Source organism: Planococcus citri, chromosome 2, assembly GCF_950023065.1.
Source record: "Planococcus citri chromosome 2, ihPlaCitr1.1, whole genome shotgun sequence".
Classification (NCBI taxonomy): Eukaryota; Metazoa; Arthropoda; class Insecta; order Hemiptera; family Pseudococcidae; genus Planococcus; species Planococcus citri.
The window spans coordinates 53,584,256-53,612,075 of record NC_088678.1 but is presented as its reverse complement, the minus strand read 5'-3'; the positions used below and the strand labels follow the sequence as shown (position 1 = coordinate 53,612,075).

General features: G+C 33.9%; 1 protein-coding gene across 5 annotated transcripts in view; it reads left to right on the top strand.

Moving 5' to 3' along the window:
* The window catches only part of kek5 (kekkon 5), a 574,429-nt gene that overhangs the window by 486,804 nt on the left and 59,805 nt on the right, over positions 1-27,820 (top strand). The window contains exon 1 of one of the 5 annotated variants that reach the window (XM_065351306.1): positions 21,812-21,835. The exons of the other annotated variants lie outside the window; for them this stretch is intronic. The gene's annotated coding sequence lies outside the window, so the exon portion shown is untranslated. Of the gene's footprint in view, positions 1-21,811; positions 21,836-27,820 lie in introns of those variants that run through there. 5 annotated transcript variants of the gene reach the window in all.

Genomic DNA, 27,820 nt, shown 5'->3' with positions numbered 1-27,820 from the left:
CAAAAATTTCCTAAATGTATATCATTTTTTTCAAATGAGTCTTCAAACTTTTTGCCAAAAATGCTTTTTCGTCTGAAATTCCCAAGAAGTCTTGCTTTGTTACCAAAAAGTTGTGAAATAGTCATTGCCAAAAAGTTTTGCTACAATTGTCGAGGTCTCGATTGAGTTTTATTATTAGGTAAGTATATCGTAAGTAACTTAGTCAGATTTTGATTGAAATGTTTATTGTTTCGTATTTTTTTTCCAATTTCAATCGAGAGGGTTTTTTTTTTATTGTTTTGGCTTTTTTGTGGTTTTTTCTGCGTTGAAATGCTTTACTCACGTCTTGTAACTTTTTGGTTACCTATACTTTTTAGGTATTTTTTGATTATTTTTCTGGCCTTTTTTGGTTCTTTAAGTTACTTTTTTTTGGAAAAAATTGTGAATGAGCCCTGCTTTTGGAACTTATCCCAGCTATTTCAGTTCGTTTGGTGCGGTTTTTTGAGAAGAGCATGAAACTGACCACCCCTCTCCCTCCCAACCAACACTTCATATACCCAAATTGATTTCTCGGTCGTTGACAAATTATTGCGAATTCAATGGGTATCATTTTCCCGAATCGAATTTCTCCATTTCCAGTCATTCTGTGACGTCCGCCGCGATTTAGATTTCTGCAGAATTTTAAAATTTCTCCAGAAAGGCTTGAAAATCAATTTGGGAAGTTGAAAATCGAGTTGTAACTTATTCACATTTTTTTTCGATTTCCTGCTGGTGAACACCTTGATTGGATTTTTTTGATCAGCACATTTTCAATGATATCTATACACTTGGCGGGACAATTCTTCTCATAAAAACACCCTCGAAGTATTCATACCTGAAAATCGGGCAAAATCTGAATAAACCCGCTAAACTAGCCGAGAAGTAGTCATAAATCGATTTTTAGCTGCTAAAATCAATTTCCGTGCCTTCTGGAAAAATCTAAAATTGCACTGGAAGCTTTAGAATGACTGGAAATGGCGACGTTCGCGTTCATTTCATTTTCTTCTTCAAAAGCTAAAATTTTCGCGCGTCTTTTAATAGCTATCGAACTCTTTCTGTGCAGCAAGCAGTTGGGCAATGGGCATCAATTTTTGAGCCCTCCAGTAATTCCGAAATACATTTTAAAGCTTGATCGATTTTTTTTTCACAACGAATGCATTAATGAAATTTCTACATCAATCACGATCATTAGAATTCTACTGTTTTCATTCTTCAGTAATTTCAGATGCTTTAACAATGTCTTGTTATAATGAGACAAATCTGCGCCGCAATGTACCTCGATTCATTCTAAGATGACGGCCGAATAAATAAGGTCGACGAGGCAGAGACTGGCAGGGTAGGAAAGCGGTTGTAAACATACTTATTAAAATTAAATCGCGAACAGTCGCAGTCGCCCCAAAAATAAACATCGAAAGTTTAATTATATTGACTGCGGTTCGGCTCTTTTTATTCATTGTCGATTTTAATAAATAGTCTTTTACAGTATGAAAGAACCGATACGACGATGGGTTTTTCATCGAACCACACGCTATAAGGCGCAAGACGATAAAATGGCGCTGATACTTCGCCGCTGTATGTTTTAATAAGCGGATTTTTCGTCGCTCTTGTGATATATGTAGTATGTACACGACGAATATACAGTTTTTGTAAGCTCTTCGCCTCCCTGTGCCGCGAGTAAAGAAACTCGCATTCGATATTAAGTTTATCGCGGCGTCGTCGTCGTCGACATCGGAGCGGCGTCGCGTCGTGTGTATTTACTTTGGAACGCGAATGACATGATACGAGGTACTTACCAAACGCTTAACGTGCTCGCAATCGCGAACTTTATGAGAAAATATTTCTTCTCTTTGGTGTACTACGGGAAAGAGAAAAAAATACTAAGCGGTTTTCAACTCGATGATATGAAAGTACGATCACGTGTGATTCAGTATAAAGAATCGCGCGCGAACTCTCGAAAAAAAGCTAGTTCGTTTTTTCTACTTCCCTCAAGAATTTTCTTTCATTTTTCCGGTCATGTATCGTAGTTTTTATTCGATGAAACGGTAAACGTTTTCGGTATCGGAGAACTGGAGGAATCTGTTCAAAATTTTCTCAAACTGAAAATGTGCTGAAAAAATTTTGGTATTGTTTTTAAAAAATGAAACAAAACGAGCGATTCGAGTCGCAGAATCGATGGAATGTGGTTAGATTATGGATTTAAATTGTATATCGTTGATCATAAGAATTATATTTTCTCAATGTTTGAGTGATTAAGGGTTGGTCGAGGAATCAGGTTGAAAAAAACCTGGAATTTGAAATCTATTAGAACTGCTGCTGTTGGGAATTTTTTGGGTGAGACAGTTTAGATATTTTTAATAAAAGTGGGAGAAGTTCGTAAAATTCAAGATTAATTTCATGCTTCCCCGTTTATGTCGATTAGAATTTAAAATTTCAGCTCGTGTCTGACAGAATTTATGGAATGGAAAGAAAATAAACCATTGAAAATTCATATTTGACTATCTGGTGACTTCTCGGTGACAGATTACCCTAGCAGTGACCGTATATGTGATCGATTTTGTACTTGGTGACTTTAGATGAATCGTTCATCAAGAAGTCAACCAAACCATTGAAAATTTATATCACTGATTATCTGGTGCCTGTTGATGACAGATTCACCAAGCAGTGACCATATACAGGGTGTTCCAACTTCGATCGGCAAGCTAGCGTGTGGTGATAGTACTCGGTGAGACGAACAAAATTTGTTATGTACACAAGTAGTCTATCTTGTGAATTGAAGGAGCCACGTGCTCCGCAAAACTAGAAATTCACTAATTTTGAAAGGTTCATCAAAAATAAGGAAGTGTTTGAATAATTTAAACAGTGCCCAAAACCCATAGTACTCGAGTGGACAAACAGAAAATGTTATGACAAATTGCCTATCTCCGAAATTGAAGGGGCAAACTTGATTCAAAATTTCCAAATTTGCCTTGCCTTAAATTTTGAAAATTTTGAATTTTCAAATCGTGTTTGCGCCTTCAATTTTGAAAATAGACAATTTGTCATAATAACTTTTTTTGTACGTCTACTCAAATACTATGAGTTACTGAAGTGACTTAAATGATCCAAACATTTTTTCATTTTTGGCAAATTTTTCAAAATTGGACAATTTTTGCCCAAAAATGGTGTAACTTCTGCAATTCACAGATAGTAAGAAAATGTCTGCATCATTGAAATGACTTCAATAACCCATGGTTCAATAACCCATGGTACTCGAGTGGACAAACAAAAAAAGTTATTATGACAAATTGTCTATCTTGAAAATTGAAGGAGCAAACATGATTCAAAATTTAAGGCAAGACAAATTTGGAAATTTTGAATCAAGTTTGCCCCTTCAATTTTGAAGATAGGCAATTTGTCATAATAACATTTTCTGTTTGTCCACTCGAGTACTATGGGTTTTGGGCATCGTTTGAATGATTCAAACACTTCCTTATTTTTGATGAACCTTTCAAAATTAGTGAATTTCTAGTTTTGCGGAGCACTTGGCTCCTTCAATTCACAAGATAGACTACTTGTGTACACAACAAATTTTGTTTGTCTCGCCGAGAACTATTACCATACGCCAGCTTTCCGATCGAAGTTGGAACACCCTGTATTGTGGGCATTAACGGGCACCAATATCAGCTTCTAACGTAACCGATTTTTCATTAATGAGTAATTTAACAAAAACTTTATCCAGTGGTATTTCAGGATCAGTGTTAACCAAATTTGACGACACTACCAACACGTGTCCAACACCAACAAAATCAACAAGATTGTACGATTTTGATTTATCAGACGAACGCTTTTTTCGCGGATTTAACAAAGCTGATCGAATTTTATCATGGGATTTTCCACAAACGGTAGTCAAATGGCCAATTTTGCCACATTTATTGCAGGTTCTATCTTTAAATTGATGATACCACCATCACTTTTCTCATTCGGTTTACCATGAGACCGACCCTGGGTACGTTTCGGTGCAGGTGGGAATTTACTATGTACATATTTCGAAAATTCTTCTTTTGGACAAGTTCGTTGATTTTATTCATCTTCAGGTCGCCACTTTTTCTAACAAAATTTTCAGCTGTAAGTGGTGGGTTATTTGAGAAACTATGGCGAGATATTTCGGCAGCAGTAGCCTTATCGAGAGCCATTTGAAGAGTTGAAATTGACGTTTGCAGGTAATAATTTTGAACAGACTTATCGCGGATACCTCGAACAAATTTGATCGTGACAACAAGTGGCTTTGGATTAAAATGATTGACAAGCAACTTTTTATTCTCTCGATGGAAATTTTGGTATTGCTAATCTTCTCAAGGTGGCATAAGTTTCAGCACCAAGACCAGATACATATTAAATAATTTACCTTATCTGCTTCTGGGATGTTGGCTAAGGAGATATGAGTAATGAATCTTTGAACCAATTTGAAAAGGGTTCATTTTTATCATCAAAATTTTCAAAGCGTGAAGCCATATCAACATGTGTTGAAGAGTTGTAGAAAAACGGCAAAAATTCACTTAGCAACATCCCATCCTCGTCGCCAGTTGATGTGATCTTCTTCACATAATAAAAACACACGAAACACTCCCATTTCTTAACTTATTTTAATTAAAAAGAAACAATAATAATATGACTGTAAATTAGCCAAAATTGATAAGTACTTCATTAATTTTTAAAAACTAAAGGTACCTAAATTACAAGGAACAAACGTAAACGAAGTTTGAGCGCTAAACGATCGGAGCACTACTCAGTGATCATACGTGATCGTTTTTGTACTTGGTGAGTTTTGGTGAATCTGTCACCAAGAAGTCTCCAAACCATCGAAAATTCATATTTGACTATCGCGTGACTTCTTGGTGACAGATTCATCAAGCACTACTTTTCAAAAAAATGTCACCGCCAACAGAAAATTTTTCGAACCGAAAGAAATCTAAAGGTCATACAAAATAATCAGCCAATCCGCATTTCTGATGAATTTTTAAAAATTCAATTTTGGTCTTATTTTCAGAGAACATTAAAATTTGATAAAAATTGAGGCACAACGCTGATATTCGATTTGGATTTTATTTTTGATCTTTGCAATCGATTGATGAAGGTTTCCAACTCTTTTAGAGCTGCTATCAAATTTTCGGATTTTCCTGTTGAAAATTTAATTTGACAATTCTGGAAAATCTAAAAATCCGCTGGAAGATTCCCGAAGAGACTGAAAACACATACCAGCACCTTCTAAACCGGAAGATCAGAAGTAGACCATTGACCGAATTTTTGCTTTCGATTTCATTTTATCAAATTTTGATATTTCTTACGGAAAATGAACCATTTGAAGTTTCGTGTCAAAAATCAAAAAATGAAATTCAACGTCTGAAATTTGGATTGGTGGAGAATTTTTGGATACTTCTTCAATTTTTCTTCATTCAGTGTAAAAAAATTCCTTCGTCTTTTCGCTCGGTTTGAATCGGGTTTTGTTTCCTTTTCTGAATTAATGTAAGACGAAGTTACAAATCTTGATTAGGGTGTTCAATGTCGATCGTCCTTCATTATTGATCTTTTACGCCATAGAAACCTTTGATAAGGTGATGAACATTTAGCACTTCGCAAAAGCAAACTAGTTTTTTTTATGTTCTGAATGAAGCACCTTATTACAGACAGGGTATTGAAGATACATTTCAAGCACAGATACCTACAACTCGGATAGATGAACAAAAACATTACCTATGATAGGTTGCCTATCTTGTGAATTGGAAGGAGTTATGTGTTTCCCAAAAATGGGAATTCACCAATTTTCAAAAATTCATCTAAAGTAAGACCGTTGAATTTTGAAGATGAGCAATTTGTCATTATGTCATTAATAACATTTCTTGTTCATCTTTTCATATGTCATGACCATGTGTTAGGAAAGTCATTTAATGACCAAAACATTTTTCTTATTTTTGATGAATTTTTCAAAATTGGTAAATTTTTGGTTGTGGCGAATGCACAACTCCTTCAATTTACAAAAAAAGCCATTTATGATGATGATGTTTTTTGATTCGTCTGCTCGAGTTATATCCAGCCTATGGTTGAAATTTCTTCTACGTGTCATTGTACTGTATAATATAGCTATACTTACTCAAGAGTAAATAAATATTCTATACTTTTCAATGAAGATATTCATGCACCCCCTGCAGTTATACACTTTTACTTGCATTTTCACATTAAAAAGACATATGATTTGAATTATATTTTCATCTACCCAATCAAAAAATTCGAAGTCTTGTTAGTACTCTTCCTCGACCGTTTCTTAATTTGTGTTTTTTCCCTTCCAAATGTGTATAATGCCTCTTCAATTTTTAAATGAGTCGAAAAGTCAAAAACATTGCTTACTTTTTAATGTGTTCTGTTTTGTTAGGTAACTACTGTATTTGGATATTTATTTTGCAAGTCTTTTCTCTTTTTGAAAAATTTTCGCTCGAGCAGTAATTTTGTCGTCACTCTGTAAAATAATCGTACATTGATGAATGATGGTATTTTTTGAAAATGATCTCAAATTTTGATTTTTTCATATCTAAAAATTTGACTCAAGTTACCTACGTAATACTTATCACCTCCCTGGATGAAATCTCAGCTACCAGCGTGTAATCAGGACATAGTCCAGGTGCACTATTGCACATTCTATCCGTTAAGAATTTTATAGCGAAAAAGCTTCCTTTTATTTCTTTTCTTTATAATTTTTTTACGACGGTAATAAATTCGTTGTTTCGAAGAAGAAGAAAAAAAAGGCGTTCTCACGGTGATGTGATACGTTATATTCTCATTATCGCGATACCAAAGAAGTAACGTAATGATACGTAAAAGAAGAAGAAAAGGGCAAAAAAAAAACTCAAATGATCGAGTACCACCTACGTATATGTAAAACAACCCTGTATGTGAAATTATATACTTTGGTTTGGGAGAAAGGAAATTACATCATCGAATATTCATGTTTCGTGGTGAAATATTTCGGCGAGAAAACGAAGCATATCGCGCGAATTCCGTATACCTACCCGGTTCTAGATAATTATTATAAATAATTTCCGCTCCGCCGGGGTATTTTTTTTTCTCGAGCTTTCAATGCTGGGCGGACTCGAGTAAAGAAAAAGAAGAAAATGAAAAAATATACAGCGAAAAACGAACTGTTAAAGATGTCATGTCCGGCTGACCTGTAATTAAAATGATATATGCTATGTAATGAATGGCAAACACGCGAACAACGTTCGTATACACTGTACTGATGGGTACCTTTACAACGTATAACAACCTAGGTATTCAGGGTTTATCGACATTTTATCATTTAATAGGTTAGATTATTAATCTAAAGGATTTGCTGTGCGAGTATTACGATTATTGGAACGTAGGCAGCAGTATGTACTAATACGTAGTACGTCAGGGTATGTGGTGTACCATTTGACTGCCTAACTGTCTGTGTAGCTGGCGTGTAGCTGGGCATTGGTGTTCTACAGGTCGCTTTATGTTTTGGTAATTTATGTGCTGAGAATGATAGAATGTGTTTTCGTGTATTTATTTTGGGGGTTATTTCGTGTTCGAGTGTGATTATATTGGACAATGATGCAACCTCAGTTGAGATACTTAATACGAAGATTGCTTTTCTGATTTTACTATTTATCAGGATTAATTTTTTTTTTCTATTTCAAAAGATTGGAAATGAATGAGCAGTGATGTGAGATGTGATGATATTGATGGTTTGAGAATTTAAAAGGCCAGAAATACCCAGATCTGTGATTTTCGAATTTTTTAAATGAAAAATGTTGCAAACCGGGTCATTTTTGGTTATTATAACTGACAGAATTGAAAACAGGAACCAATAATTGTATGTATTTTGATAATTTTAGCATTTTTATTGTATGGATATTAGTGACCTTTTTTCGTTAATAATTTAAAATTGACCATTTGCTTATAAAAAAATAATTATATCTTAGATTATGTATGAGTACAAAAATTCTACATTTTTTTCTTTGCTACTTGTATTTCGTAGCAGAAAAATAACGAAAATAATGAATCCCAATTAACGCAGGTAATTTGTGTAACGAAATTTATTATAAGTAAGTAGATCGATAGTAATGAGTGAAATAATGTATCGTAGAAAATTGATAATTGTATCAAAAATTTTTCCATTCAAGCGAAAATTCTTTCTTCGTTCTATAATCGACGAAGTTTTCAATTCGATATGAATCGAATTCTCGTATACTTTTCAACCTAATGAATCGAAATAAATTCATGAGAAAAATTACAAATTAACACTATCGTTAATTATAACGAACTCATTAATGTATGTATATTTAAGTTGAATTTTCATTCGCAATTTGGCTGTTTTATCTAGACGAGAACAGCGACGACGTATGTAATCTAATCATTTCCTATGTGTATAAACAATTATCAGTCTGCAAACCGCAATGAATTGAATTTTCGCATCTACATAAATACACCATATCCGTTCTTGTTCTTACACAACGTGTTATGCTTCCAAAAATATAATCGAATGTATGAAATTTATCTTTGGCATGACGCATTCCGCATTCACGTATCCTAAACGATTACAGCGCTATCAAAATTAAAATAGAAGACGATAATGTGCGGCTCCGGCTGTTAAACATAATTTTAAGTCGACTCGGCTAATTTGTGCAACAATGGACCGAGATAATGTGTGTGTGTAATACCTAATTCGAAGAAAAAATTATCACAATAATACGCAAGGTATGAGTTATTGGAAAATGAAAGAGGAGTGTGGAATTTTATTAGCTATGGATGATTGTTTTCGATTTTGATCAAATTTTATTTTGGAGTTTCAATTTCAAAAAAACTGTAAAAATTGAAACTTTTAAAACATTTTTGAGAATTAAATAGCAAAATATATTTTATATTCGTGAGTTTTGAAAAATTTCTGCTTACTAAATTTGAAAAAAGTAGGGAAGAATACCTAAGCTCAAAAATTCAAATTGATATTTTTTTCGTACAATTCCAGGAGTCTTCTGATATGAAAATGAACATTGCCTTTTGAAATATTAATTACGCGTTTCAATCAAGCGAACTATGAATATTTTTCTATGTATTTTTTGGAACGACCTTCAGATCAGCATTCAACAAAATTGAAGATGAGTCACCTCCCATAAAAAATGAAAATGTTGAGTAGTGCAATTTTTATTGTTTTATGGGATAATTTTCATCGTTCAATTTGAAAAAAATTTTTCATGCGTTAAAAAAAGTTTCTTTCTCATTTCCCTCACAAATAATTTCTCTGAAAATTAAAAATTTGACCATGAAATCAGCCTATTTTAAACTTTTCAAAATTTCTTAAGTTTGTAAAAAATTTGAAAATCAACTTCAATTTTTGAAAATTTTGGTTACAGGAATTTTAGGACATACCTTCATTTCCGGAGGGTGTCAGTTCAAATGGTTTTTTGTAGAATGGAAGTTCCATAAAATTTTTAATTTGAAATTAGCTCTAAAGAATATAAAAGTGGCTATAAAGTAATGATTGTAGAAGTACCAAATCCTTTTAAAATTTCAGGAAAAAGTACCTACTCAAAATTTAAAAGGATGAAAATAATACACAGATAAAACCAAAGACTCAGTATACGAGTATTTTTGGAAAAATTGAATATTGATTATTTTTGAAAAAAGATTGGCATTTTTTTTGGACTGGTAGCACTGTTGAAAAATAATTTTTCCTCTGATTTCTGATTTTAAATTCGTTTTGCAATAAATTTGATCTCTTTGTTTTGGGGGGGGGGGGATCAAGTAGAGAGGCTTCTTGAAATTTTGTAACAATAATATGAAAAAAACAATCATAAATAATGACCTGAGGAGGATAATGCGTTTTTTTCGGATTCTGACTAGCTGTAAACACGTTCTCAAAATTTGTATAGATTTTAAACAATTGAAAAACTCGAAAACATAACACAAAATAAAAAACTTTATTTAAGTAAATAACACTTTGCTTAAAAAAAGAGAAAAAATAATTTAGGAGTGGTATTTGGAAATGAAAATGATAAAGAAAGATTATAAAACAGCATTACCTACCATCTATTCTAAACGTATTCTTTTACAGGTGTCTTGAGGTTTAGTATCTAGAACAATATTTTCTTGTTCATCGAATTCAATTTGATCGGATTCCTTAATGATTGGACAACTTTCTGTACCTTCGTCCATTCCCAATTCTTCTTTCACCGATTTAGGAAGCTGGTCCTCGCCAACGCCGAGTATTCTGCATAAAACATTCAGCGCTTTTCTTCCTTCATTCATTTCCGCAGTTCGTTGATGTCGTTCTTTTTCCAAAATTTCTTTACTCTCGTCATAAAGTTTCTTGTAATTTGATAAATCTTCAGCTGTTTGAGCTAAATTCGCGTCGATTTTTTCATTCTGCTTTTTTAGAAACTCGATTACCGAATTCTGCTTCTCTGTCGTTTTTTTCAACGTGTCGTTTTCCATTATTAAGGAATTATTTACATCGGTGATTGCCTGGATCTCAACTTTGTGTCTGTTCGATAGTCGGGTGATGAAATTTTTGTTGCGTTCTCGTTCATTTGTTACTTGCTGTTCGAGTTTTTGATGTCGCACCTTCGCATCGCTCATGAGACGATGCACATCTACAAATATATTTTGCATTGCCTGGAATTGGTTCTCCATTGTGGTTTCAAACGAATTGAAAAGGAGACACAAAAATCGCGAATAATGAAATAATATTTTAAGATGAAAAATAAGTTTAGTTAAAAGATATATTATATCATCGGTTCATATTACGTTAAACACGGAATAAGCACACATGAAATTGAGAGGATGGTACACTTCAAACGATCACAGTTTGTACTGGTATATTTTGTAAGAATTTCAAGAGTGCAGGCCTATGAATGTGATCGATAAGACGGGGGACAGGGCATCTTCTTCTCCCACCTCACACTCAAGTTTTCATTTTAAAATAAAATTTAACGTATTAGAATGGTCCAACTAAGTACATTAATTTTCAGAACCTAATTTAAGTAATCGGCAACAAGAATAGTTCCATTGATAACAGTGATAAATCGAGATACATACATAATTATGTTCTCCCTTTAGAACCTATCAAATCGTTTATAGAATCGTTGAGGCATGAATTATAAATGTACTTACTATGTAGTATATATATACAAGTCAAATCATTAAAAAATTCTAAATAAAGATTAAAACCATAAAATTCGTACTTTGATTTTGAATTCAAAACGGTGAAACTTGTAATCATCGAAGGAGGAATAAAAGACTAAAAATTACGTCAGCTTTTACTAATAATATGAATATTTTTCCTACTCAGCATCATAAAACTTTTTTTTTTGAAAAACTGACCACTTAACTATGAATATACTCCAAACAGCTCGTTAAAAGAAAAATGTCGTTCCCAAGCCACGACAGCATTTTAAAAAAACACAAAAAAACGACCAGTCACAGGAGGAGGTTTTGCCAAACTTTTTTTTCATCTTTAATTAAAGAACTTACACTATTTAGAGCCATCGCTTCAACCAGAAGTGAAAAAGTATAGCCACGCTTTACACGAAGCTGCTGGAGAGAAACTAATAAGACGAATAAACGACACCGTTATAACCGTACAACAATTAAGCAGAAAATCGCCGGCAATTTTTTTGTTGCCTTTTAGGGAGGCTTTTGTTGCGCGTAGATGCGCTATTATTCTTTTGAAAATATTTCTAATTAAAAGTACCTAGTGTTTCTTCGTTTTTTTCCTCCCTACTGTCTACTCTCACTGTGTTTAAAAAGCGACACATAGAACTTTTGTGATGTGAAATATTGCTGTCGCGAGTACTCCGCTGCGTAAACATTATGCAATGGGGGTTTCTCCGGTGACGAGTGAAGAGGGAGAGAAAGGGAACCAAGAAGACGAAGGTGACGTTGTTTTGTTTTAGGACGAAAGTTCTTTTTTTTTACTCATTTTGTGCGTTTCTTACTTTTTTATTGCGTACAATATCGACCATGTACCACGTTTTCGTGTATTTTTCCACATTATACATTATTTGAAGGCGTTGTTGTGACTAAAAAGCTTACACTAGAATCGTACCGTGTGTTCGATAAATCTTGCAGGGTGCATTTTTCTGAGCGAGTGAGATCGCGCTGGAGGCTCTAGAATGATCGAAAGTTGTAGAATTCGGTTCCCAAGGAATTGATATTAGTCTGAAGACTAATTTGAATTTTTTTTAAGAAGCATAAATCGCTGAAAAGTGTTTAATTGGGTGTCATTTCACGTCAATTCGACCAAAAAAGTGGTAGGGGGTTGTCGCTTTTTTTTGAAATTTTTCCTGTGGAAAGACCTTTTGAAGGGATGACCAATGGCGCAATCATAGCCCTCTAGCCCTTTTTTAAAGGCTGCTAGGGGGTGTCGATGTTTTCGGTGATTTTGAAATATCATCCATTTCAGCAGTGGATTGCTCGATAACTGCGGTACCTACCAAAATGGAATTTTTTCCAATAATTAGGGGTTTTGAAAGGCTTTCTGGTGATATCATAAAAATCAGTGTTGCCACTTTTTTTCGTACGAAAAATTGGATCGAAAAGTTTCAAAACGTTGTTTTCATATCGATTCGACTCTTGAAAATTCTGAAAAAAATATTATTATGGACAACTTTTCATGCTGAACAACATAATATTAAAAAATTGGGATGGAATTATTTCGTAAAGTCGATTTTAAAAATTGAAAGTATGCGAATAAAATGCGATTTTTTGATTTAAAGCATAAAAAAAAGTTTTGATTGGTGAAGTTGACTCATTTGAGCCCTATTTTTACATATTCGTTGAAAAAGTTGGAAAAATCCTTTCACTCGATGAAATGAACTCATCACAAAAAAATCAAAACTCCAAAAAATTCAACTTTCAATTCCAAACATCAAAAAAAGTTCAAATTTATTTAGTAGTCTTATTTTGACCTCTTTCTAACGTATTTCATAAAAAAATTGATATAGATTACACTCATAGCAAAAAAAAACTTGAAAATTCGTTTATTTTTTGAATTTTGTTTTTTTGTGATGAGTTTATTTTCTTCGAGTGAAAGGGGGTTTTCAACGGATATGTAAAAATAGGGCTCGAATGAGTCAACTTCACCAATTAAAATTTTTTCATTTTTTAAAATGTTGTTCAGCATGAAAAAATGCCTCCTAGCAGAAAAAAAATGAAGTTCATGGGTCATGCTGCACTTTCCTTCTGAGTTATTTTGGAAAATGCAACTTTTATGATTTTTAGGACACCCTGTATACGTATTCCTCGACGTTTTTCTACCACCCATGTTGTCGTTCAAATTAGGTATTCGAAATTTTCACTCGTTCGAGAAAAAAATCCACCTAGCAGAACTTCTTGAACATAGCGTAGAATAGAACGCTTCGGGTGTTTCATTCAGTATAAGGAATCGTCTACCCATTTTACCGCGGAACAATGCTGCCTGTGGAAAGGGCGGAAAAGAGGGGTACTTTGTCATTTTTTGATGTATCGTATACGTATATGAAAAGCCATACTTGCGGTAATGAATTGCGTCGCGGCGTAAAAGTAGTATGTTCGTGTTACTGGGTCGGCGGCGGTCACGAATACTGCAAAAGGCAAGGATGAAGTTCGGGGAGCTACCTTAATCGAATACACCACGTGGTAAAAAAGAAAATTTATCGATATAGAAGGATTTTCCGAGTACATTAGACTCATAAAGCGAAAAATAAAGGAAAAAGGTGATGTAAGGGCAGCGAATGATTAATATTTTTGGAAACGCGCACCCTCCCCTGGACGCTTCCAGCTACATTCTGGTACCTGGAAAAAACCTCACCTTTTGGACCTACTAGTGCCGCGGGCGAGGTGGAGGGGGGAAGTCGCGTAGACGAAAAATCGTCGCGGTATAGTAAATCGCGAACGCGGGTGTAATTTTATGCTCGACAAAAGGGTAATAATATCGGATAAAAAATGAAAGAGAAAAAAGAAAAGAAGAAAAACTCGGCTCTCGAGATGATGCGTTGCGTATAGGAATGCAATAGCCGTGAATCATGCTCAATGAAGTGTAAATATTTACGAAGGAGTGAAATTTTCGCCGGAACGCGAAAACTCGTTCGCGTAATACGGCCTCTTCCCCCTTTTGCACCCTCCCCACAGCGCACCGGATCCGCAGAGAGACGAAGAATGTGATGGAAAATCATATCATTATATACCTACGCGAGAATACAGCCGTCGATTTCGTCGAGTGAGAAAAAAAATAGGTAGGTACAGAAAACATAGGTCGTCCTGATGTTCACCCCGCTCTTAGTTTTCTTTTTCCTTCGGTGTTTGGTTTAGTTCGGTTCGGATTGGATTGTTGGATACGTCGTTTTCGTTTGTTAAATTGTAGCACGAGCGCGAATTTGTAGAGGTGTTTTGGGAAATTAAAGTCGTTCCTAAATATCCAACAGTCTACTCTACTACGAACACCGAGCACAAAAGTCGATCTGGATGTGTCGCAGTCTGGCGTTTTGTTTTAATTTCAAATTGGACCTCGATGCGCCGCGTGTTGTGCTGATAGGATGAAGATGAGAATGCGGGGTATCTTGGATGTTTTTATTTTACCCGTAGAACGAACAACTGATGTTGTTGCAGCTTTTGAAAAGGGCGTAATTTGACGGCTGAATTTGCTCGTAACTTGGCTGGCTACTGTTTTGAGTGTACCGAATCGATTGGAAATTGCGAGAAAAACCTTGGCCCTTGGGGTCTTTAATGCTATGGATTAATCGAAAGAATGCATTTTGAAAATTTTCATTGCCTTAGTTTACTGAAAAGTGAAGTTAATATGGTTATTGAAATTACGTATTTTGGTGCAGTCTTTGTTTCATATTAAAAATTGAGAAATCCTTCGAAATGACCTCCACAATTTTTAGAGTGGAATGCAACCTGAGACTTTGAAATTTTTTAAATTGTGCGTAAAGTTTATTTCGAGAATTTTTTACCAAAATTACTCAAAATAAATACTCATTTTGTTTTGTTTTGTTTTTTTCATTTTTGGAAGTTTTAAAAACAATATTTTCAAATGATGACAAAATTTGGAATGTCTCGAAAGGGTTTGGTGAAAAATTATTTACGGACAGTATTCGATGAGAGAGAAAAAAATATCAATAACACTGCGCAGAATGTTCTTGAAAATCTTTTTACATGTTCGCCAATTTTTGTAGGGGATTAAAAGAATCATCCTCTCTTTACTTCCGCTTTTTCGAAACCAGGTTATTTGTATTCTTTGCAAAATATGTACGTAGTTATCTTCTTATCATTCAAACTCCTGCCTTCTGTCTCACAAACTAGATCTGGCAGCTTAAGTAAAACGACTGTTCGCTTTTGTTTTAATGTAGATGCAATTCCTGAAATAACACCTGTTGTATCTTTCAAATGTATGGCTTCTGTTGTCTTTTATAGAAATAGCACCAACCAAACGTGTATACCTGCTCTTATCACATACTCGCTTATTATTATTGCTTTTTTTAAAAAATCACTGTCTGTGGGAAGAAGGTTATGCAGAGCTTCTGTCTTTTTACTAATCTAGCTCCTTCTCAATCACATTTCTTAGAATTCCTTCGCTGCTACCTATCCACACTTTTTTCCTTTCCTGTAAACTTTCCTGGAACCCTCTATTGTTCTTTACTACCCTGATTTGTATTCTCCCACTCTAACGACAAGCAAAATGCATCAAAATTAAAATGTAAGATTTTACAATATGTTAGTTTGAAAATAATCTTTCAACAGTATCATCTCTCTCCAGTGGCTAAGACAAGAAACCAACGTGCTTTGAACCTTGTGGTGTAACTGACTAACTGTTCGTGATATTCGCGATTTTTGTGCCTTATTTTTCAAACTTTTCGTGTTTACCTGTATTATAATTTCGTTTTTTTGCAAACTACAATGGAAAACTACTTTCACTCATTGCATAACATATTTTTAGAAGTGCATTGTCTCATGAACGATGCAAATGTGAAAAATCAAGTACTTCGAAAGCAATCTATAGAAGAACGAGATCGACACAAAACTTCCATATCGCGCCTATCAAGCGAACACAGAACCGAGATCCAGTCATTGAATGACGTAAATAATTCCTTGATGTCGGAGAACACCGAATTGAAGAAAACGACGGAGCAGCAAAATTCAGAAATTGAGTCTTTGAAAAAGCAACATGAAGAACTGAAAGCAGATTTAGCTCGATCCATTAAAGATGTCTCCAAATTTAAGAAACTGTATAAAAAAAGTAAAGACGTTTTGAAGAGAGAACGGCATCATCGAATTACAGAAATGAATGAAGCTAGAGGATCGTTAGAAATCTTACGTAAAATATTCGAGGCTGGAAGTGGACAAGGTGTTCGTTTTCCTCAAACTAAGGAAGAAGTATTGGAGGAATTTGAGGAAATTGAGTCCGAAGTAGAAGAAGAAGAAACTTCGGTGGTGGTTATTAAATCTGAAAGTCCATGTAAAAGAATACGTTTAGAGTAGATGGTAATGTTATTTCATTATTTTAGTCATTGTCTCTACTTTCAGGTATTGTTTTCGAGTTATTTTTTTCGATAGGTGTTTTTCAAAAAAAAGTTTTAGTTAAATTGAATTTTTTTTGGTGATATTTTTTTAGAATTTTTCAAATTTATAATTATTATATGTACATACGTATAAAGTCTTATTTTTTTCACCAAAACAAAAAGTTGCAAAGTCTATAAAAATTGCGGGAAAATGTCATTTTTTGTCAATAATTAGTGAAAAGTCCTGCTTTTTAGATGCTAAAATTTTCAAGGTTTTGTTTTTTTACAAAATTCTCGCTTTTCATCAAAATTGTTATGAAGTATCAGTTTTTGTTCAAGAATTACCCGGTAGAGTCTCAATTTTTTTGCCATAAATTATTACCTCGGAGTATCACCTCCCAAAAAAAGCCTTGCTTTGTGATAAAATTATCGAAGTCTCACGTTTTTTTGTCGGAAATTGCACCAGAATGTGTCCGACCTCTTCGAATTAAAAATCACAGGAACATTCTAATTTGAAACTTTTTTTTGGTAATTTTTTTTACTTTAAAATGTTTTTTCACCATTTTTCATTTTTTTGGTTGTTTATTTAAGTTGCTGTTTTATTGGAAAAAATTGAGTACGAGCTCTGCTAGCTATATGTATGTACAGAATAGATTTCAGAATGCTATTTTACTTATAATTTTTTGTTATCATTTTTTTCACTTTCAAATATAGCTTGATGTTATTTTTTTTCGTAGTTTTATTTAAATTTAATTTCTTTGTGAAGTTTTTTTGACATTTTTCAAGGGGTAAATTTGCACTAGCTTTACCCTCTCGTATTTGTGGTGACTTTTCTGTAGGTCAGATGAGATTGAATTTAATTAATCTAGCTAACTCGATGACAGAATATTATACCACGGTGGCGAACAGGGATTTCAAAAATTCTGACGATTCTCAAACTTTTGAAAAATTAATTTCAGTGCTGTATTTTTTGTTGATTTCTCGTAATCAAGTTCTTGAAAATTTACGCTTCGCGATTTTTTTTTTTTTTTAATCATACCAAATTACCTATAAGACTAATATGTACGTAATGAACTCATTTTGATTCATTTCATAGAATTTTTTGACCCCTTACCCTTCCCTCTCAACATCTGTTCCCCTTCCCACGGCTTCCCACTTAATGATCTCTAATTTAAAAAAAAAAACCGATCGCATCGAGCAATCATTTTCATATCAACAATTCAAACGCTAAAAATAACCCTAGCACAGCTTTTATGGAATATTTGAACCATGCAATTGGCGAAGTTGGTATTAACATTGAGCACACGATGTCTGATACACAAGGAAGTCGATAATCAGTATGCGGCGTGATTACGTTTAAACCGTTTAATTAAGACTTTAAAAAAATTAACATATAGGTCCTCAGTGTTTATACCTATTACCTACCTACCTATAAGGGTATTACTCCGTATACAGTGTAGATATTCTAAGTTATGTAGGTATAATGAACTAAACGATGGCGACACGCGTTGAATAACGAATTGTCTAATGTCTATCTTCAGTCACTCTTGGTCTTCGTTACACGCTATTTACTTCATCTTTTATAAAACGCCGACTAATGTAAACGTACCGTACTCCCTACTACGTTTTCACACACACGCGATAATTTCATTCAAGTTTTCTTTTTACTTTCAATTTGAAAATAAACGGAAGGCAGCAAAAAAAAAAACAAGATGAAACTGTTCGATTTTTTCACACCTCATATAAAATACTCCTCTATCTTCGCCAATTATTTTCGATTTCATTGCACGTACGACGTAGTAGGCTACCTTTACCTACCTAACCCTACCATCAATTCCAATTCGCTTTTTTTTTCTCTCAATTTTTTATCAACTTAGAAATACACAAGAAAAACAATCAATTTCTCAATATACCCTACGATGTAGTACCGTATCCAGACACTCGTACTCATACACGACCATGGCAATGGCGATGGCGCACACCTCAACTTTAAAAAGTAAATTTAGCCATACGCGTTGTACGTACCTACCTTTCGATAATTAATTGTTTTTTTCCTTTTTTTCAACACTCCTAGCATTTGATTAATGATCAAAGTAAATGAGAGTGTTAGGAAAAGTGAGGTAATATCGAGCTTCGCCTCTGTTCTTGTCTCCATTTGGTATACGTGCTTGGGCGGCTTCTGCTACTTGGTCGTCGTACTCGTAAAAACAGATGCACCGCGAAAAGGTAGCTTATATGGACAAAAGGGTTTCTCTTAATGATAATGGAAAACCTCCATGGTTGAGTCTCCCTATACTCTATATATACGTTCTCCATCCTATACTTACCTAGTGTATGAGAGTGAATCATAATTTCAATAACAATATTTTTCCCTGCGTCGCAGCGCCGATGCCATATACTATCTCGTATATAAGAACCCATTATGAAGCTATATGTATAGGGAAGCGCTTTACGATATGAGGGTCATTTGTACCGATAAAGGCAAAAATGCTTTCTTTTTTTTTGTTCTTCCTCTTTTAAACGATTCGTTCATTATAGCTCATTTCGAAAAGAACTGCGTCGATGCTGCTGCCCCGTTCAGAAATACCAAAAGGGGGAATATTTCTCTGATTTTAATCCTTGGTAAATGGTTCGGTAGATATGAGTATATTTTGCTTTCGTGTAAGATGAAATATTTGTTGACGATCAACAGGAGGCAGTAAGTACATGATGGAAATTGAAATACCTATTATAAAATATTTCAAGAATTGCAACACAATTACTTAAAATTAGCAAAGAAATAACAAAATTGCAAAAAAATTTATGAGATATACCTAAAGAAAAAAATTGATGCGATAATATCTCGTTGAATGTTAAGTAACGAAATTATCTAAAATTGTCAGAAAATTGGTAAACATGACAATATGAAAATCATTAAAAATTATTCCATGTAACATTCAAGAAATACTCTAAAAATTTCACCGAAATAGTCTAAAAGCTGAGAAATCATGAAAAATTACCAGTAATGACGAAAAGTCCATAAAGATCGTTGGAAATGAAGTTCTTGATAAAATGTTATAAAAATCGTGTCTGAATAGTCGAAAGTTTCTGAAAAAAAAATCAAACAAATCAAAGAAAATCACTTGAGATTGGTTAAAAGTTGATAAATGTTTCATAAATTTTTTCATTATTTTCAAGAATTTTTGTATTGTTTTCACTCACATTTTTTTTTTTTTTTTTTTTGGTCAGCTGTAGCAACCAGACCCAATAGAACCATTTCCAAATTGTAGTGCTTAATTTTTTTTATAAAAGTCATTTTTGAAAATGAAATCAGATTTTTTGTCTTTTATTGAACTTACTGACTTGGATAGAATTTGCCATTATTTTTTGCAACTTTTTTGTTTTTTCAGCAGTTTGAATAAGCTTTCAATTCATCCATTATTTGTGAATTTTTGACAATTTTTGTGCGATTTCAGAGATGATAAAATTTGAAACAAAATTCTCTCATTTTTAAATTGTATGAGTATTTTACTGATTTTTCTGTGATGAAAAAACACTGAAAAACTTACCTACCTATGCAAGCAGCAAACTCTCAAAAAAAAACTACAGTTCTACGTGTATTCTATGTGTATGTACATTTGCTATTCAATTGAATTTCACTCCTTCACCCGCCCTCAATTTAATCCTTTTCCTCTCATATTTCTCTCCCCCCTTTTTTCATTCAACTTTAAAAACGGTCAATTGGCCAATACATAAGCGATCGAATACCACAAGCGTAAGGTACACATATAAAAAGGTAAAAAGATTACATCGCCAATTGGTTCGTATAGCTACGCATAAACATATCAATTTGTCGAGATCGAAATTGTATAGAACCAAAGCTGTCCAACCGAGCGTTCTAATTGACATACGAAATTTACCATTGTCCAATTGTTCCGTATAAATCGGAGCCTAGCGATAAAACACAAACAAACTGCTGAACTACTGCTCTGTTGCCCTGCTAACCCTGCTACCCTGCCACCCTGCTGTCTCTCGTAGCTTCGTATAAAATTCCAACAAAACGTATATTTTGCATTACATTATTAGCCACCGCACCTTTATTTCTTTCACGTTTAATTTACCGTGTATACTATTGCGCGAGTACACGGGGGTAGACCACGACCGACTGTTTCTCCACGTGGGTATAATTTTTTGATCCAAGTACACGCGGTGTCGGCCTATGAACTTTTTTTTCTAATTCGAATTTGCATAATTAATTCGTTTATTATGTTCACGCGTTTTTTTTATCTCTGTTCATATTTTTATTCGGTAATTTCGCTTTTGCGGCGTGGCAATTGTTAAATAACGCGGCTACAGTTATGTTTTTCTTTCGTATATCGGTGTGGTATTTTTGTACCAGGTAGTAGGTATTATGAAATGAAAACTATTTTGAAAAAAAAAATTTCTCCTCGTAATATGTACGTTTGAAACGAGGCAGGTAGGTATCAGATTATCCCCGAGTGACCAGCGAGGAGGAGGGAGGGTAATTAAACAACTTTGTTCAACTTTCGAGTCTCTTAGAATTTACAGAAAGAAGAAACAAGAGGAAAAGTTCGCCAACGCGTGGAATTGAGATTAGGTATATGAGCTGCATCGTCTGGAAATTTTTCTAATGAAATTTTCAAATTTTCACATCTGCTGAGAAAAGTTTTTTCGACGTTTTTGCAAAAGGAGAATATAATGAACATGTAGCTTCGTTGCGTGAGGAATTTGAAAAACTACGATTGCGATTTTCTGATCATTTAGTATTTTGAAGGTGGTGGATAAGAGTTGATAAGAAATTCAGATTGTCAATTTTTTCATTTTTTAAAAATGTCATTTTTGGTTCCGCCGTCTCTCGTCAATCATTTTAAATGTTTGATCTCCTCCCGGCTCCCCTTTCGAACTCCTACATACATCGAAAAAATTCATTTTTAACCAAACTACCTTGTTCAATCCCTTCGAAACCGAATGTAGATCACACAAAGTGGAGATGAGAATATTGATGATTTTTTTTTTTCATTTCTCGTAAAAGTTGAATTTTCTTAGGTTCTAATTATCCTGGACTAATTATACGATGAATTTTTTTCCATCATTTTTTTCATTGAATTCTTAGTTATGATAGATCTAGTCTGCGAATAATTAATAGATAAGTTGAGTTGTAAGCCAATTAAATAGAATTAACTAACCCACATGTTGTTTTTTTCTCTGTTTCAGGTGAGTACATACGAATTTTTCAATGAAAACGTGGTATAATATTGTATTACGTCTTGTTCTATGAACGAAGAGTAAAAGTAAGTATTTAATCGTATAGTTATGATCCATGAAATAATTTAAATTATGAATTTATGAGGAAAATATCTTTGGATGAAGATTACAAAAAATTTTGGAACTTCCTGTTAACTCTCCAAATTTCTGGAAGTGACCTCCCGAGTCGATTAGTGATGCTTTCTAACCGTTTTGGGGCCTTCATGAGATTTGTTTCATTTTTTTTTTTCAAAAATAATTGCTGACAAAGATTTTGAATTTGACCCGGAAATACATATGTGTCTAAATCGATTGAAAAGGGATTACTGTAAGATGGCAGAGTTTATAAATGCTGAATTTCATTTTCACCCTTGCTTACAGCGTTTCCTCGAAAACTGGAGAATCTGAACGGTTCGGAACCATCACCAATCAATTCGGAAGGTAGAAAGTATGATTCAAAAATCAATATTTCAATCTTTTATGCCAATTTGATCAAATTTGGATTTTTTCTTGTAAAATGGGTGAAATTCAAAAAATTGGTTTTTTTTTGCCAAAATTGCACAAAAAACCGTTTTGCATCAAAATACTCAAAAATTGTCTTTTTTTGCCCATTTTGATCAAAATTTTGAATTTTTTTCTTATGCCATATTGGTTGTTTTCAATTTGATGGTTTTGTGTTTAGGAAATGTTTGGATTATTCAAATGATGTTCATAACCCATAGCACTCGAGTGGACGAAAAAAAAATGTTATTATGACGAATTGCCTACCTTCAAAATTGTAGAGTAAAACTCGATTCAAAATTCCAAAGGGATACTTTAAATTTTGACGATTTCAAATTTTCAAATTGTGTTTACACCTTCAAATTTGAAAATATAGGCAATTTGTCTTAATAATATTTTTTGTTCGTCCATTTGAGCATTATGGGTTATTGAAGGTATTTTAATGATACAAACTTTTTCTTACTATCTATCTGTAAATTGAAGAAGTTACACCGTTTTTGGGCTAAAATTTAGCAATTTTGAAAAATTTGTCAAAAATGAGAAAATGTTTGCATCATTCAAGTGACTTCACTAACTCATAGTACATTGAGTAGACGAACAAAAAAGGTTATTATGACAAATTGCTTATCTTCAAAATTGAAAGGCCAAACACAAATTTCAAAATTCAAAATTTTCTAAACCTGGGGCATGACAAATTTGGAAATTTTGAATTAAGTTCGCCCTTTGAAATTTGCTCATTCCTGCGTTAGAACTCTTCTGAATAACCTCTTCGAAATAAACCCCTTTCTAAAAAAATCTTCCCTCGCCTCCCCCAAAATGATGTTTACCCCTTTGTGTGGTGCTTTTCAAAGTGAAAAATGAAAATAAAAAAATTGAAACCTGTAAAATATTTTTGAAAATTTAAATTCCTTGTCAAAATCTTTCAAAGTAATCTCCCTTTATATAAGAAAAAAACTCCCTCGGTATTCCCAAACAACGTTCGGTGTTATTTATAAACAGGCTTTCTGGTTGGAAACACTTTTTTAAAAATAAAAAAAAGTAAATTTTGTTATTTAGAAAAAAAATTTTAATCTCAGTACCTACCTATTCCTTGGTGTCCGAATTCTTTTACCCGTAAATAAATAACACCTCTTTTCAAGAAAAAAGAACTTATCTCGGTCTTCAAGCAATTTAAAAAATTTAGAGAAGTCGCAAATTCAACCTTTTCATGATGGGGAACGGGGAGTAAGGCAGGGGGAGGAAGTCAAAACTATAAAATTCTGATTTTTGATTTTCTGATAAAACTAGACCAACCTTGAAGATTAGAATCAAAAAAAGTAATTTTTTGAAAAATGAGGAGTGAGGTAAAAATGAGGTTTCTAGGGAGACTATTTCATCAAATTTTGACAACAATTTTGTAAAATTATGAAAATATGGTGTGACGTGACATTTTGATTTTGATTAATTCGAGGTTGTTACATTTTAAAATATTCATTCATTTTTCTCTTGGGGTCTCCTCAGTCCCATATTCTGAACGAAGTGAGGGACTGCTGCGAAGACACCAAAGAATTGAGCCCAGCCATGCAGGAAGCCAAATTCCGAAATTTTTCCCATCTCGATCAATCACAATGAAAATCACAATTCATCGTTTAAAAATAATTACAAATTTTTAACCGACGTAATCGATTTCATTTCCGCCACAGCTTCATTCACTTTTACGCGATCAACTTTCGCTTATTTACTCGCATTTCTGGCGTCCGGTGTACGCATATTTACGAGCATATTACATTACATTACGGTGTTCGATTAACGTGACGAGACACCAATCACACAGTGACGACGTGACCGAATCTAATACCTATCGTAGTCGTTTTTTTGTCTCGATTTGTGAAAGGTTTTTTTTCCTATGCTGATTCATCATTCGATAACCGCAATTTGCACATTGTGCACTTGGATTATCCCAATGCGTAATTGTTTACAATTCTTAAAATATGGTGGTACAGTGTGATGCATAAATGCTGACTTTTGAAATTTTCATGAGCATATATAACTAACTATACACGTTCCTGTTGATTATTCAAGTATGTCGACGATGCCTTCGATTTGAATTTTTTCTATCGAATCATGATTTTTAAGTTGATAAATTTCAGGATACTTGAGCAATATCGATAAATCAACACGTACCCGAACGCTACCGATGACGTTATAAAATCAATAAAAGGCCTGTTGGTCACCAGAGAGAGGAAATAGATTAGCATATGTGTAGTTAGATTGATAGACAAATACAATGCACTGGTGGTATTTTTATACGTAGCGTATCTCGGAATATGTATACCATATACATCGCTTTAGCGGATTAACTTTATGCAAACAAATGAGACGAGGCGACGGCATGAACCAAGTTTGCTAACCTATTTATCGCACGTTTATTGCGATTCGAAACAGACTGCGTAACGGTAACCTCACGTAATCGATGGAAAATGGATATTTGTACGTGAAAATTCTGCCAAAAAAATACAAACACATCCGTTTCTATTCAACCAACAGATAATTATCGATGGAATTCGGTTTCACTTGAGTTTCGACGACTGACTATACGACTACGATTGCGATGATGATTAACGTGAAATTCGCCAGATGAGGGTTCTTTGGCACGATAGAGGTAAACAGAGAAAAGGAATATTGTGAAATCAGTATTCAGAGGTCTCGTATCTACAGTGTGGCCCATCGAAGGTTTGAAAAACTTGTAATATGGATGCAATTGTACGTACAATATGAAACAGAAAAATTATTATGGATGCTGATGGGATAAATATTTTGAAAATTTAAGGGTCGTGCATTTTGATTAAAGTTACTCAAGGTGGCGCGAAAAGCTGAAGATTTTTTGGGACACCTTGTATAACCACCGTCACGTTGCTATCTCAATTTCGTACCGATTTGATGTATGGTTTCGTAGAATCAAATTTCACACACTCATTAGTTGTAGGGCCGAAGAAACCAACCTCTAAATAGTGAAGGGCTGTTGAAAAGTTATTCAGAAGAGTGTTGCCTGATCCAGGAAAAAGGGAGACGGGAGTACCATGTACAAATTGGAAATTGACTAACATCAAAGGATCACCAGACTAATTAAATTTTACCAAACGAAATGAACATGATCGGACTCGCCGTGTCGTTGTTTACGTAATTATCTACCGTACTTTGATAATTTCGCATCGCAGAGTTATAAGTAAGTAAATGTATAAACGGAAACGCGACGCGAATTTGTCGTAAAAATTACCTCGCTTGTTCGAGTGCTGCGAAGATGATTAAAACATCACTATTATATTACCTTAGCTGTTATTGAGAGAAAGTGTTTGTGTGATTATTCGCTAGACTGTTATTGGCATGATTTATTACTCATCAAGTGTCTCTGCTTCGAGAATATTTTTGTTGTTCAAAATCGGAAACATAAGTTGAATTTTAAAGGGAAGTTCTCGACCACTCAGTCACCGATTTTACTTATTTTTTTCACCTAAGCTTGAAACTTATAGGTATAGCGTACCCCCCCCCCCTTACGATCATTGAAAAAAAATAAAAATTAGCCACAAGAATGAAAAATAAAGGGTTCTACGAGGTTTTGAATTTTACAATATTGTTCAGAAATTGCATAAACTGATGAAAAAATTGAATTTTTGTACCACAAGTTGTATCTCGAATAATTCCGCTTGTAGTCATATTTGAATTATGATTGCATTTATAAGTCTAATTTTTGGCGTAACTAAAATATAGCATTTTTTGGAGTATCCAAATTCATCAAGAAACGTGAACATTCGAAAAATGCATTTTTCTCGCTCATGTTAAAATTGGCCTTCGAAACACGTTGGTAGTCGGATTATGAGAGAAAAAGAAGATTCTCAAAGTTTTAGCTGCCCAATTGGATATTTCGATATTTTAAGCACTTTTTTGAAAAATTCCATTAAAATCAAATTGAACCTGTAAATGTGATTACTGTACGAGTATTCAAAGGTCTCAAAAATATATTTTCTGAAATAATAATTTGATTTCCTCATCAACTAATGTAATTTTGAACTATTTTGGAAAACTGAAATTCTCTTCAACCTTCAATTTTCCGTTTGAGTTGCTGAATTTGTTTTTTGAAAGTTGCCTTGTGTAGATCTTTATGCTCTAGTAAAAAAATGAGCAAAATCGTTGCTTCAGTGATTTGGATGATTTTCTTGTTGATTGTCTTTCCTTCTTTCATTTTGTAGTTTCATTCATTTACAGAATGGATTTTTTTCAAAAAGATGGATAATTAAACAATTTTTTCAAAATGAAGAAAAAAATGTTGAGACATCAGAAACAAAAATTTTGGGTTCAAAAGTGATGAAAATTATGTAAATAGCGTACAAAAATTGAATCAGTGGGAAGAGAAGAAAGGGACCAAGTCACATTTTTGGAAATTTTTTTTTCACGGAGATAGGGGTTTCAAAGTACGGCGGATCGACTGGTGATGTCAGATTTCCGCAAAACTGTCGGGAAAGTGGTATTTGGGCGCAGAAAAAAAAGTGGATCTGCATTTATGACTTTTTTGTAAAATTTTTTAAATTCCTTGAAAAATAATTAACATTTTTGAGAAGACCATTTTTTGAAATTCAAGTTCATCTCTGAACTGAAAAATGATGAAAAAATTAACAACTTCGGCAAAAAGTCTTATACCTCAAGGGGTTTTTGGTCAATTTAAACGAGATAGCAGTCTAAATGATGTACTTAGATGTAGAATCAAGCCTCTTTCGTGCCTGAGCAATTTCGTAAGAAATTTTCTTATTTGTTGATTTTCCGTTATAATTTGATTATTTTGTTACGACCCCCCTCCCCCTCTCTGCCGCCTTAGGAAAATCTTGGATTTCAAAAGGTTATCCCTACTTATACTGCTCAAATCATTCGCTAAACTGAGCCAAACTTCTGAATTTGAACTAATTTTGTGGAAATGGCTCTGATTGAGTCGTTCTTCGTTTGGGGGGGGGAGAGAAAATTATAAATATTTCGAAAAAGCTTGAAATCGATAAAAGTGTGATAGAGGGGAGATATGCCGGACCTGTAAGGGTTATATAGGGTTAAATAGTGGTAACACTGATCACGCGTCGCGACACAGGGCTACAAGCCCACGGAGCGGCGCTGCGGCCGATTGTTATAGTGTAGAGGTACGGAGTGATCGGTCGTGTCGACGCATTATAATCGGGTTGATGTATTATAGCCTTTCGAGGCAGGAAAACGTATTATATAATTATTAAGTGTTTTATTATTTAATTAGTTTAAGTGAAAGTATCGTGTTGATACATTTGAACCTTCTTAAAAGGTATTTATTTGTGTTTATTCTTTTATGTGTTTAATACAAAGTATTCACACGTGCTCGTTTTACTTATTGTGTGATATAATTGGTATAGCCTCCAGCCGGGGTAAGTGATATATTCTTTGAGTATTCAGCTTATGCAAGTATCATCTAGTGGTACTTAATATCATTATATTTACATTGGCGCCTAACGTCAAGTACTTTTTATTTTTTCTGCTTATTG